This window comes from Lynx canadensis, chromosome A1, assembly GCF_007474595.2.
Source record: "Lynx canadensis isolate LIC74 chromosome A1, mLynCan4.pri.v2, whole genome shotgun sequence".
In the NCBI taxonomy this organism is placed as follows: Eukaryota; Metazoa; Chordata; class Mammalia; order Carnivora; family Felidae; genus Lynx; species Lynx canadensis.
The window spans coordinates 48,643,222-48,656,868 of record NC_044303.2 but is presented as its reverse complement, the minus strand read 5'-3'; the positions used below and the strand labels follow the sequence as shown (position 1 = coordinate 48,656,868).

General features: G+C 39.0%; 1 protein-coding gene across 2 annotated transcripts in view; it reads left to right on the top strand.

Annotated features, from left to right (window-relative positions):
- KLF12 (Kruppel like factor 12) overlaps positions 1 to 13,647 on the top strand; it is a 432,669-nt gene that overhangs the window by 59,986 nt on the left and 359,036 nt on the right. Inside the window, exon 2 of one of the 2 annotated variants that reach the window (XM_032592010.1) lies at positions 611 to 662. The exons of the other annotated variant lie outside the window; for it this stretch is intronic. The gene's annotated coding sequence lies outside the window, so the exon portion shown is untranslated. The remainder of the gene's footprint in view (positions 1 to 610; positions 663 to 13,647) is intronic. 2 annotated transcript variants of the gene reach the window in all.

Genomic DNA, 13,647 nt, shown 5'->3' with positions numbered 1-13,647 from the left:
AACATTCCAAGCATTGTCTGTCACTTCCTCATTTGTTTGTCTGCTTCCCTGTTACATTCAAGGACATCCCAAATCTAGCCAGGCTTAAACCATCAGGATAAAGTTGGTTAGGACATGTAATTCAGGTCTTATATCTCCACATATCACAGACTCACATGGAGACTCACAGACTCACCTACCAACAACTGAGTTTTGGGTAATCTCAGAGTCAAGTTAGGTGATAAAGACCAGATGCTGTGACTTGTGGGTTGTAAGTCACTGGAGGCTGTCCTGAGGACTTGTACAGCCTGACTACCAGGTCTTAGAACCCTGTCTTCTCTTCATCCCCATGGCATGTTTTATTTTCTGGGAGCAAGGTAGAAGGGGGACATGGTGTGATCCTCTACCAGTTTATAAATTCTCACTGGGTTGATTATCTCTCCTACGCTTGGATATTTCAGAGTTGACTTACCCCAGAAAAAGAATACTTACAGGTAGCAAAGTATCCACGTGAGCGCACCTGCACTCATGCACCCCCCACCCCCATATTTAAGAATGAGAAAACAGTAGCGGAAGACACGGTATTTTGTTTTAGTTTTTAATCAGTGATTTTGTTTTTACTTATTTGTAGCTTTCGCAGCCTCTCAGCATGTAGAAAATACCTTCTGAATACGATTAAACAGGTATGTGGTGCTGGGTGATGAGTCTTGTGCTGCTGCTAATGGAAATGTAAAATGGGGGGTGGGGAGAAAGATTGCAAAATTTAACAACACATTACTTCTTGTTGAGCCTTTGGTGCCACTCTTGGCATTATTAAAATATACATGAAGTACTGAATAAATGTTGACTAGAGTCATAGCATGCCCCGTGTTCTTAGGAAAATATTTTAAGAAATACATTCTGCCTTTAAAGCAAAGTAATTAAAGCTTAGGCTTTGAGGTTTTTCCTTCACACTGCATTCCCTCCTGAATTCTTGCACTTTTTATTTGGGCTGTTTGACTTGTTTATTTCATTTTGCAAATAACACAGTCTCTGGACATGTGTGTATTTGTGTGTGCCTTTTCAAGGATTCGGTTTGTTTGGGAACTATAAGTATACCAAAGGAGCCTCTGTGGCCACCTTTAGAACAAAGCTTCCTAATTTCAGTGTCATTAAGTTAGCAGCTGGTGCAGCTGAATTCAAAGGCACATGCATGGTTATTGACTGTTTTCTCTGAAAACAGCCTGAACAAAGCATTTCCTTAAGCAATGTTGAGCAGGATTTGAAACTTCCTATGCCTCAGAAAAGTCTTAGAAAGGTTTATGGAATTGCAAAGGTCAACATTACTGCATGTGATTCACCTCTACCCCCAATCCATGGTATTTGACTCCTTTAAAAAAATCTTGTGTTTTAAAATCATATGGTCAGAATCCCTAAGCAAAGGAAAAAAAGAGAGAGAAAAAAATCCAGTTAAATACAATTATATCAGTTATTCTTAGATAATCCTTAGTAGCGTCATAGGAGTGTGATAACACACATGCTAGTTAGTTTAAGAGCAAGAAAGTTTCAAAAGTTGTAGCTTGCACTATAGCATTGATAGGCTACTCTTACATATTATGTTGTTTAGTTTCTTGTATATAGTTAAGGAGAGTAATCATTTATATAAATGTGTATTCTATGGGTATCTTGGAAATGGTAAAGATCAGGAGTTGGCAAGAATTCATTAATTTTTATCAAAGTGATCATGCTTTTATTATTTTTATCATGTTTTCATTAATTTTCTTTAAAAATATTGACATATAATTGACATAACATGTTAATTTCAGGTGTACGATGTAATGATTCAGTGTTAGTATATATTGTGAAACTATCATCACAATAAGTGTAGTTAACATCCATCACCACGTACAGTAACACATTTGTTTTTCTTGTAATAAGAACTTGGAAGATATACTCTCTTAGCAACTTTTGAATATACAATACAGTATCTACCTTTCTTTTTTTTTCTTTCTCTCTTTCTTTCTTCTTCTTTCTTTCTTTCTTTCTTTCTTTCTTTCTTTCTGGAAAAGAGAGCAAGAGCATGAGCAGGGGAAGGGGAGAGAGAGAGAATCCCAGGTAGGCTCCATGCTGTCAGTACAGAGCTTGATGGGGGGCTTGAGCTCACAAGTTGTGAGATCATGACCTGAGCTGAAACCATGAGTTGGATGTTCGACCAACTGAGCCATCCAGATGCCCCTACAATACAGTATTTTAAACTATATTCACTGGCTGTACGTTACATCCGCAGGACATGTTTGTTTTATAATTGGAAATTTGTACCTTTTGACCACTTTTACCCATTTCTCCCACCGCCACACCCTACGTTGTTTTTCAATGAACATCTGCCATATACCAGACTCTGTTAAGTGGTAATAGGTATAAGAGAAAGACATGATAATATGCAAACACTTAAGTAATAGTAAAGATGGAATGTAATTTGGTGAGAAGTTAGGTGGCATGGATCTGCTTTCCTCTTATTTCCAGGTAAATTTGTATTTTCAGATAAAATTTCCTTTATAGAGAGAGAACTCAGGTTGAGTGGAGAAGGCTGAACACTATTCCTGCATTTCCATAATGTAGTGTAAGTTTTTGTGGTAGATTGTTCAGTTCTAAGGGGAAGGAAAATTTGGGAGGTGCTATTTATTAGATTGACATTGTATTTTACATTCTTTTGTTTATACGTGAAGAGTTGCTCATATTTTTCCATCAGCACCAATTTAAAATCATTATACAGGGTCAGACTCCCGGCCAGTCAGGGAGAGTCTTGTCTCTGATGACACCATGACGTGGTTGCCCTTTTAACATAGCCCACTGACATCTTAATGTCTTAAACTACCACTTGTTTCTTTTGAGTCCATTTTAGTTCACCATCCATTAAAAATAATTCTCGCACAGATTAATTTTATGTAGGTTTGCTACCTGCCATGTAAAGTAGTGATTTTTCCTTTTGTATGTGTTATTTCTTTTTCTTTCTGGTTTTAATGAAATATACCCGAGTGTGTCTCGGCCAGCATTAAATGGTATAAATTGTATTATAAAGTCCCTGGAAATTAGGATCCTATAGATTATTTGGCTTATGTTTCTAGACCAAAACACTATATCATTTTCATATAGCTCTCCCACATCGTCATAATCATTAAATTGTTACGTAGGTGTCGTGTTTAACATGCATTATTTAGTAAGGTCTGGTGGTTAATACTATGCAGAGCATCACGACTCTGTAAAGGTGTAATGCTGTATGTTTTAGTTTCAGTTCTATTTGGATAGTGTTTATGTTTTATTAATATATTTTTTTAATTTTTTTAAATGTTTATATTTGAGAGAGAGAGAGAGAGAGAGAAAGAGGGAGGGTAGAGAGAGGGAGACACAGAATCCGAAGCAGGCTCTGGGCTCCAAACTGTCAGCACAGAGTCCAACGTGGGGCTCGAACTCATGAACTGTGAGATCATGACCTGAGCTGAAGTCAGACACTTAACCAACTGAGCCACCCAGGCACCCCTGTTTTATTAACATTTTATGTGTTTCAAGAGAGTATTAGAAAAATATCTTTTTTGAGTTGTTCATAGTGACTTTTGGGTGCTAAGTTTATTAATAACTTGCCACCCATGATTCTATAAACACGTACACTGATAATTTTTCCATCATGAAATGACCTTGTGTTTTTCAATGAGGGAAATGTTCCAGACCCACTCCCAGAGTCTCAGGAGGTCCCCTGTATTGCCCACAGGGAGAGTTTTGAAACTTCACTGCCTTTCTCATTCCTTCTACCAAACAATGCCATTCTCACTGTCACCCGATTAATGTCTGTGTCCTTGAAACAATAGGTGTCTGTAGGTCAAGAACATCTCAGCTTCTCACTTGACCAGTTTGTAGCCCTGTCACTATCTAGTGCTATGCACCTCCTTCCCTCCTGCTTGCAGGCAGGTAAGTTTCTCTGGGTTAGGGGTGCCCTGACATCAGTGCTCTCAGAATCTGGTTACTTCCTGGCTTTTCTGAGGTCAGTGCCATCACCATGTCTCCCATGTCTGTTTTCATCTCCATTGACTAAGCTCAGGCTTCTTTTGCTAGTAATCTCAACTGCTAAGTACAATAGTTTCATTGGTGATCTTATTTGACCTTGCTTTTGTTTTTCACATGGTTGGTTACTTCTTTAACTTCCCTTTCCATATCATTCCCACATTCCTGCTTGTTCCTTTTGGTTACTTGTTAGTCTCCTGTATTGGTTACTCCTTCTCTTTTTGTCCCCAAAGTTGGTATTTGGAAGTGTGTCATCTTTCTCTCTCCTTTCTTAGTGTGCCCATTTGTTTCTGCATCTTCAAATTCTATCCGTATGGTCATGAGTCCTAGAAAGACACCTTCACCTCTGGATTACTAGACCTGGAAGGCCAACACCCTATTAAATATCTCCATCTGGATATATAATAGCATTTCAAAATCATCATATTCACAACTGTGCTCTTTATGTTTCTTCAGAAAGCTTTCATTTCCTATTTTTGTTAATACATCTTTCACTGTCAGCTGCTAAATTCCCAAACTTTGATTCTCAATTTTTTTTTTATTAAAAAAATGTTTTTAAATGCTTGTTTATTTTTGAGAGAGAGAGAGAGAGATAGAGCATGAGCAAGGGAAGGGTCAGAGAGAGAGAGGGAGACACAGAATCTGAAGCAGGCTCCAGGCTCTGAGCTGTCAGCACAGAGCCTGACGAGGGGCTCAAACTCACCAACCATGGGATCATGACCTGGGCCAAAGTTGGCACTTACCCAATTGAGCCACCCAAGTGCCCCTTTAATTCTTCTTTTTTAATGTGTATTTATTGTTGAGAGAGAGAGAGAGAGGAGTACAAGTGGGGGAGAAGCAGAGAGAGAGGGAGGCACAGAATCCGAAGCAGGCTCCAGGCTCTGAGCTGTCAGCACAGAGCCTGATGTGGGGCTTGAACGCCTGAATTGTGAGATCATGACTTGAGCTGAAATTGGACGCTTAACGACTGAGCCACCCAAGCACCCCAGATTCTCAATTTTTGACTTGTTTTCACTCACCCTTCTATCTGTCCTCTGATTTTACCTCCTTAGTATTGTTCCGCTGTGATTTTATTTTTTTTAATAGATTATTTTCATAGTCTCCTAACTGGTATCTTTACTTCCATTCGTTTTCTAAACTGCTTAGAAAAGATGCTGGGCTGAAATACAAGTATGACTCTGTCATTCTTTTGTTTAAAATATAATGATTCCCTGTCATTTATGTCTGAAACTTAGATAACTTTGTACCTCACAGGTCAGCTCCTGCCCTACCTTTCCAGCCTCTTCACAATTTGGGAACTTTGGTGTTAGGGGACCCCCAGCACTTTTTAGCGCTGCCCTGCTTTTGCACGTGCGCTCTGTCAGAACGTGTCTTCCCACCTAATACATATCACTTGTACTCTGTCTCCTGGCCTCATCTAAAGTCTGTCTGAGTCATTGAACTCACTCCATTGCTCTCTAGACTACGTTAGATTTTTTTTTTTTTTTGACACTTAACATTTACTTATGATGCTTAGTATAATGGATTGTTGTTATTTGTTAGCATTCCTTCTACCCCATTAAATTTTGGCTTTTTGGAGGGCCAAAACCTTTTTCTTTGTATTCACAGCCCCTGTTATAGTGCTTGGCACATAGTAGGCATACTAATAAATACAGTGGAAAGAAATAAATGAAAGAAATAAAAATCAATAGTTGGTTAGTTAGTCAAAAAAGTTGTAAGAGTAGAGGAGCATAAAAGTGATATACACATATCAAATATTTTATTCAAACATGAACTTGCAAATACATACTTTCTGACAAACCTTTGATACAAGGCCTCGACTTTTTCTCCCAGTGTGGATCCACAGATGTTTCTTACCAAAACCAAACCCATAGTGGATTGTCTGTTTTTTCTGACTTTGAAGTAAAAACTTGGACACGCTCTTGCAGTTAATTATGATTAATTTTTCCCATTGTTGTACAATTATGAGGCCCATACCTTATTCAGTGCCAGTTTTTAAAAAATTGTATCTTTTATGAACTAATCTTTGGAAGTTTTCCAGGCATTCAACTTGCTTTTTATAGAAGCCCACAGGCATCTTTTCATCCTCCTATTTCATTCATTTAAGTAACGCGTCACTTAAGAAAATCACATTATAATAAGGTGTGACTGCATACGCAGGTTTCGGATCCGTGCTATTCTTACTAGAAGTGCGGTTCAGCTGATTGCGGGAGAGGTTCTCAGCCTGCTCAGGAAGGAGCCCGCTGGTCGGACTGTTCCTGGTGCATCAGTCAGTATGACTTACAACGGGAATGGAGATCGTTGGTTCATCTGAACAGTTAAGTGGAAGTTGGTTAAAAACATTCTAGCATGTTTGTCAGATTGATGCTAAAAAGATGCTTATGTCTGTTGGCATTTTTGTAACTAGAAAAGTTTAATGCAAACTTGCCTGCTTTCCTGTGCATTTTCTCATCCACGTCATTTATAAAAATGTTAGATGAGACCCCTTTGAGCGCCTGTCTGCTTGGAGTCCTGCTTCTGCGTCTGTCTCTTCGTCATTTGTCTACCGCTTTAACCGCGGCAAAATGCGATTTTTAGAACTGGTCCTTGGTTTCTTCCAGTCTGTTGATTGCTCTCAAGTAGAGCGCTCGACCATGTTCTATCATTAATTCCTGTTTTTGTCCCTCAATACGTTGTTTTCTTCAGTATTTGGAAGGTCTTTGTTTTGACAGCTCTGTGGCTGGGCACCCTGTTAACATCCTTTTGTGGAGTGGCTGGTTGCAATTAAAATTTTATATTTGAGCCAATGGTTTACAAATTCCACCTTGAGTTTTTAATTCTGTGATCATGCCGATCAGATTTTTGTTACATCTAGTTTAATAGTTAGGTTTAGACTGTCCCTTAAGTTAATTACTGTTTGATTTAGTTCCTGCAACCTGTTTCGAAATATACGTTGATATTTTCAGTATTAATACTTCTCCTAATAAAGACCACAGAAACAGTTACTCAGTCTCTCTCTTTTTCTCTCTCATCTAAAATATATGCTTCACAGAAAATCTTACTTTGTTTCCAAAGGTGTTATCTTTTTGAACAACATTTTTTATTAGCTTTGGAGCGCTTTGAGAGGTTACTCACAAATTCCTTCTTGTCAAGCCTAATGAGCAGTTTGTCCTTGACCTGCTAATTTTTGAGGGTTTCCCTGTATTCCTTGATAGGGCTCATCCCAGATTGTGAAAAGCAGTTGGCTATTTATGTCCCCTCCGACCCTGGGCTTTAAACTTCCACGACGGCTTGGTCATTTTGGTCCATAGCGGATGTTTATCTCGGGCTCTGGCTTAGGGCTTTAAGATGGTCTTCAAAATACTTATGGTTTATTTTCTTAAAGCTGCGCATTTCCTTTTTTTTTTTTTGCAACAATGTCCCATTTGTAAGGGTTAACTAGCAACCTGTTACAGCTGTCTTCCAAGACTGGGGTGATGGTTTTATCTGGTTTGGCAGGACTTTTTCCCAATGGGCAGCTGTTTTTGATGTTTTCAGTGATAGGTCAAACTCTCCTGCCTGAGACCCAGAGGTATATATTCAGATTGCATTACCATTTTCTTGGTGGTTTTTTTTCCCCCCACTATGTTAACTAAAACTGCGAGACTATTATCTAAAATGATTATAAAAGGAGTATCTCATAGTTTGACTGTACCGGCTCTTTCTTTATAATATGTATATGAGTTGGTAATGGCTAGATTTCATAATGAAGGGAAATTATTTATGGATGGAGAAAGCATACTAGACTATTAGAGCATGTAGCTTAAGAAAACAAGTGTTCAAAATATTCACCATCTGCTTCAGTAGACTTTATTAGAATAACATAGTATGGTCTGAAAACCCCCCAAAGGCGTCTCCATTTCCCCTTCATAGTCTCCTCTGCTAAGTATTTTCTCTGGGTCCACAGGCCTTACTAGACTGTGGATGTGCAGAGGCCACATCACCCCCAATGCGCCTGCCTGCATCTTGCAGGACTTCCAGCCCCTTTTAAAATCTCCTCTGAGGGGCGGGTCCTCAGGGCCGCCTTCCGTGTACTGATGAATCTTTCCATCAGTTAGTTACCAGGAAGAATCTCTTGCATTTCAATCTGTATTTGGGTTACTAGTCTACTCTCAAAAATGAGGCATAATTCCTAAACAGGAAACATGCAGCTTTAAGAAAATAAACCATAGGTATTTTGAACACCATTTTTGAAGACCTTATCCATAGGTATTCAGGGCCATTTAATGTATACTGATGAATCATTCCATCAGCTAGTTACCATGGAGAGTCTTCTCAATTTCAGTCTCTTGCTCACTTCGTAAAACTTCTGAGAGAACTTCTCCATTGCTAATTCTAACTCCAGTAAGAACGCTAATTTTGTATATTTAGAAGGATCATTCAGAGTGCTCTGAATTGTCAACCCTTGAGCAGAAGAGGGAATGCGCCTTGAGGTCACACTCTGTAGCCAGGGTCCTAAGCAATGTGCCTCAGGCACTTTCTCCACATCACTCCTACACTGCTTTATGGTCTCAGAAAGTGGATATTTGTGCTGAAGCACAATACCGTTCTGAGTCTCTGGTGGCTGTGCATATCCACCCCCTTATCTGATAATATGGAGCACAGTACAACACAAACAGTTCTAAGATCCTCACCTTTGAGCCAAGAAACAGAAGCTTTCATGCAAATGGATACCAGAGGGGTCACCAGATTTCCACGTCATCATAAATACCCAGATATGTGTCATTTCCTGTGTAGTCCCTAGACACTGTGATGGAGGTAAATGAGAGTCCAGATAAATTGCTACGTAATAGAAATATTAATAACTTTGAAATAGTCCCGAGTGTCTTTCACATTTGAATTTCTCACTTTGAATAGTTTGAATATAATGTGATTTATTATATATTTTAGTGTATATGTGTATATACTAAGATGTAAGAATGTGCATATGAATTAGATGCATGGTGGTACAAAATAGATTGATACATACAAGAATAAGTTGTGTATATGAATCAAACAGTGCGGTGTACATATGTGTATATATGCGTGTTGTGTTTGCATGTGAATCAAACACAGGATGGTATAATGTATATGTGTGTATGAACTCAACACAGTGATACAATGTGGATGTGTGAATCAGACACAGTGTATGTGTGCATATGTGTTTTTGTGTATGATTCAGACACATGGTAGTATAATGTGTGTGTGTGTGTGTGTGTGTGAGAGAGAGAGAGAGAGAGAGAGAGAGAAAGAGAGAAAGAATCAGACTCAGAGTAGTATAATTGGATAAGATGCAGGATGTGAAAAAAACCATATAGATTCCAAAATAACAACATCTATGTGAGTGCACAAATCGTGCGATCTTTCTAGACATCACTAGTAAAAACTGAGAGTTTTACTAGCTCTAACTAAGGTCCTTTATGGTTTTGAGATTTGATGGTTAGTGTCTTCACTGTCACAGACTACCTAGCCCATTCTATCACTGTGTGAATCATTATATCTGTAATGACATTTAGAGTTGACCTTTCAGCATTCCGAATCTCCATTGTATCTTTGTTTATTAGCCTCTGCAGGAGAAAGACATAATAACTCTAATTTCATGATTATTTCTCTGAACTATGCCCAAAAAGGTCCTGGTTTTTATAATTAAGGGAATCTAATACTTCCTTGGCTATACTATCAAAATCAAATTTTCTAAATCGTTGCATTAACATAAAGAAAAAATGGCAGCGATCGTGTGTCTTCTTGTTAAGGCTACGTGGCTATATAATACCTAACTAAAAAATCTTTGAGTGAGTGAAATCCGTGAGGGCAGTATTCATCTTTGTTGGCTCTGGATAGTACTTGCCACATGCTGGATACTTAGCAAATATTTATGGAGTAAACAGATCATTGTAAATTGCATTTGAAAAATTCATTCTCATATATATGCCCCTGTGTTCTCTCAAGATTCCTGTCTGATGTTTAGGTTGGGACTACTGGAGAGAGGTGATTTCCTGCCATCCTGTCTGCAAGAAGGCAGTGCCATGGAGATGCTGTTTGTGACAGACATAGAGGGATTGAGGGGCAGTGGGAGTAGAATGTTAGTGCCTTTCTCTCTTTTGGGAACAGTGATTGCACCCCTTTTAGAGGAACCATCTTAAACCAGTGAACCAAATTATTTCATTAGTTCTATGTCCATACAATCATATGGGGGCTTTTTCTCCAGGCATAAATCTTATGTCCATTGGGCACTGAAGCAGTTAATCTAAACGCTCTCTTTTGGAATCGAAGTGCAGTGTGGACGTAGCACTGAGTTATGTTGCCAGAACATCAGAAGGTCCTATTTTTTTTTTTTCTATAGAATATTCTCTTACTAGCATGTGGTTACTCTAAAAGGAAGTGAAAAATTCTATAAGGGAAAATTATCAACATTATAAAAATATTTGGTGATCCCATAGAGAGCACCTCTTCTGTTGCATGAATGCCTTACACATTTTTCTTTCAATGTCAGAAACTATTGACACATTAATTATTAGGTGTAGTGGTAATTAATTTTTACTTTGATACTGTATGCCAGCTTTCTTGTGGAAAAGGAGCAAACATGAGAAATAATGCTTTAAAAATCTGGTTATCGGTTATCACAGACATTCTTCAGGAAGATATTTGGCCCTAAAATGAATGAAATGAGAACATGTTACGTAAGGTTAGTATACCTAGCAGTTTTGATGTCCTTGAAGTTTAGCACAAAAAATGCTAATACAGACTGGGGTGCTCGATACTGGCTATAGGTTAGCTCTTTTAGTTCAGGCCTCTTTGCAGGGTTTTGAAATTTTTGCATGAGGTTTGTACTGCACTTAACTTTACAAAGGAGGCTTCCTCTGGAGTCAGAATGAAACTGAATATTCATATTAGGGGTGGTGGGGAAAGAAAAAATGTCCTCCCGTTAGAAGCAGACTGCATGAGAGTTCTGCCAACTGGCCTGTTTGTGAGAACTAGTGAAGTCATCAGTGCAGAGCTATTTTAATACACTGACACGGTGCTTCAAGGCAGCTGGAGGTGCGGCACAGAGGAAGCTCTGAGAGAGAGGTTTGCAGAAGCAGAAAATTTTCCTGCTGACTGACAGCATCAGCATTTCACACCGGCTGGGACTCTGACATCTCTGGGAAGCATGAGGGCGAGTGTAATGGCCCAGGCAGAAGGAGGGGAAGAGGAGTTTTAGTTATTACAGGTTATCCGAAGCAGTGTCTCAATATCAAGATGCCAAGACTGTCCCACAGAATGGGTTGCCATGGGTAAGGAGAACGGGATGGCAGAAAGCTGGAGATGAAATCTTTTGTTTATAGAGCGAGGTGGTTTCTTTTTCTTTTTTCGTTTACTTGAAAAGGTTGCAGATGCAAAGCCTGCCCTTTTGCTGATGCAATCCTGTAGGAGATTGAGCAAAGTAAAGGAAGTGGGAGATACACACACACACACACACACACACACACACACACACACACACACGTGTGTGTGTGTGTGTGTGTATGTATATATATATATATATATGTATAATTTATCAGTATCTTGAAAACAAATGGATTACTGTGCTGGACAGGCCCAAAGTGGGAGAATATCCTGTTAAGTTGCATTTTCAAACCCTTAAGAAAAAGATCTATCACTTGTGAAGAAAAAAGTTTTTAACCTGAAATGCATTTTAATTTTCGGATTTTGAACTCTGCCATGTGGACCCTGTCATTCAAGATCCTTCAGAAAAGCATAAATGAGTATTTGATTAGAGAATCATCTACCGGATGCTATTTTAACCACTTCCGAAACCATCTAAAAGTGTACACAGAGCCTCATCCCTTTAGAGACTGAGAAAAAGTCCACATACATCAACCAAATGGAGGTAAATTCAGACATAATGAGTTACTGAGTTTGAGGGTAAGAAATGAACTCTTTTTCAGCTTCACTGATGCAGGTATTTTCAACCCCCAAAGTAAGGTGTTCTCTGATTAGTAGCTTCTCCTTCGATTAGTGAATCAAAGCAGACACTCTTTAGCGTGAGGGCACTCAGGGGTCACGACTGTGAAAAGCTGCCATGATTCAACCCCAGTTGAGCAATGGGAAGCCAGAGACAGGAAGCTGCCTTGTTTATTAGAAGTAGGGTAACCACAGTCTCAGACAACTCAGGAAGATTCTGCTGGCACTTTCATTCTGAACAGCAGGCCCTGGTGCAAAAGAAAAAGAAGCAGCCAAGGTGTTTGGCATAGGTGTTTCTATATTACTGACACATGAGGAGCTCCTGTGTACTTCTTAAAATTTTTAGCTTCACAGGCACAGCCCTTGACGTTTCTTACTCATTGTTAAAAGTTTAACAAAGCTCTCCTATAAAGTCAAGGTTCAAGACACTGCATGGCCTTCATTTATGCAATGTGAAATCCAAGTAACGTAACCTTTATTTAGGTGACTGCTTCCTTCAGACTATTCCAAAAGACTTTTATCCAGAGATTTCCATCATGTTTCAGCAGGAAGATCAAAACTGCCTTGGGATTCCTAGGAAGGTGGGGGAAGGGATTGCAAAGTAATTTTTTATTTGACAAAATTTGAGGCATCACTTGGAACTTTTGCCCTTACAGATGAAAAAACTGAGACCCAAAAGTGTCTTTCTCACCTGAAACCTCACAGTCCAGGAAGTATCTTGGAAATTAGATACATGAATTGAATTACGAAGTACTATATGTCCAATGGTAGACTTGCCGTTTTGGGGGCAAATTAAGAAACAGTGCAGTGGGGTTAGATTAAGGCTTTCTGGGATGTAATTTATGCTTTTTCTGATACTTAGAAGGTACTTGAGGATTCATGAGATTTGGTGTAGTTTTTAAATGTTGGGCTTGAAATCTATCTCACCCATTATTGCTGTGGGACCTTGGACAAGTGACTTAATGTCTGTGGGCCTCAGTTTCCTCATTTGTAGGGTAAACTTAATAATAGAACCTATCTAAAAGGATTGTTGTGATGTTTTGAAAGAATAGATCTTGCATACCTTAGCTTGGTGCCTGGTTTGTAGAAAGAGCAAAAGAAATGTAGACTTGTGATGACTAATATTGTTACTTTGTTGTTCAGTACTTCAAGGCCCTTGTTTGAAAGATGCATTTTCCTTTGTGTCCTCTACACAAGGGACCAAGGTCTAGATTTGGCCCGCTGCCCTCACCCCTGCATCCTGGAAAGTTAGTTTCCCTTCTGGTGGACTGAAATAAATGCTCTGTAAGGAATAAAGATCGAGAAATTAAAACCTGTGAATAGAGATCAATGAACATTTCAGAGAGAGTAGATAATAGGACTAATAGCCCCAAGTTCATAGTGGCAGGTTTCATTCATGGTCATTTTGTATGTTCAGATTTCCTCTTTCCTTCTACATCTAACTCTGGGCTGTGTATGGGTATGCACATACTTTCATATATTTTTATATGTTGCTTTTAAGTGATCAAATTATGAGAAACATTCCTTTGTATCTGTTTTACAGATGAGAAAACTGAGGCTCTAAGAAACTTAAAATAAATTACATACAGTTAGGAGAGGTGGTTCAGTTGGTTAAGTGTCCGACTCGATTTTGGCTCAGATCATGATCTCATGGTTCGTGGGTTTGAGCCCCGCGTCGAGCCCTGTGCAGAC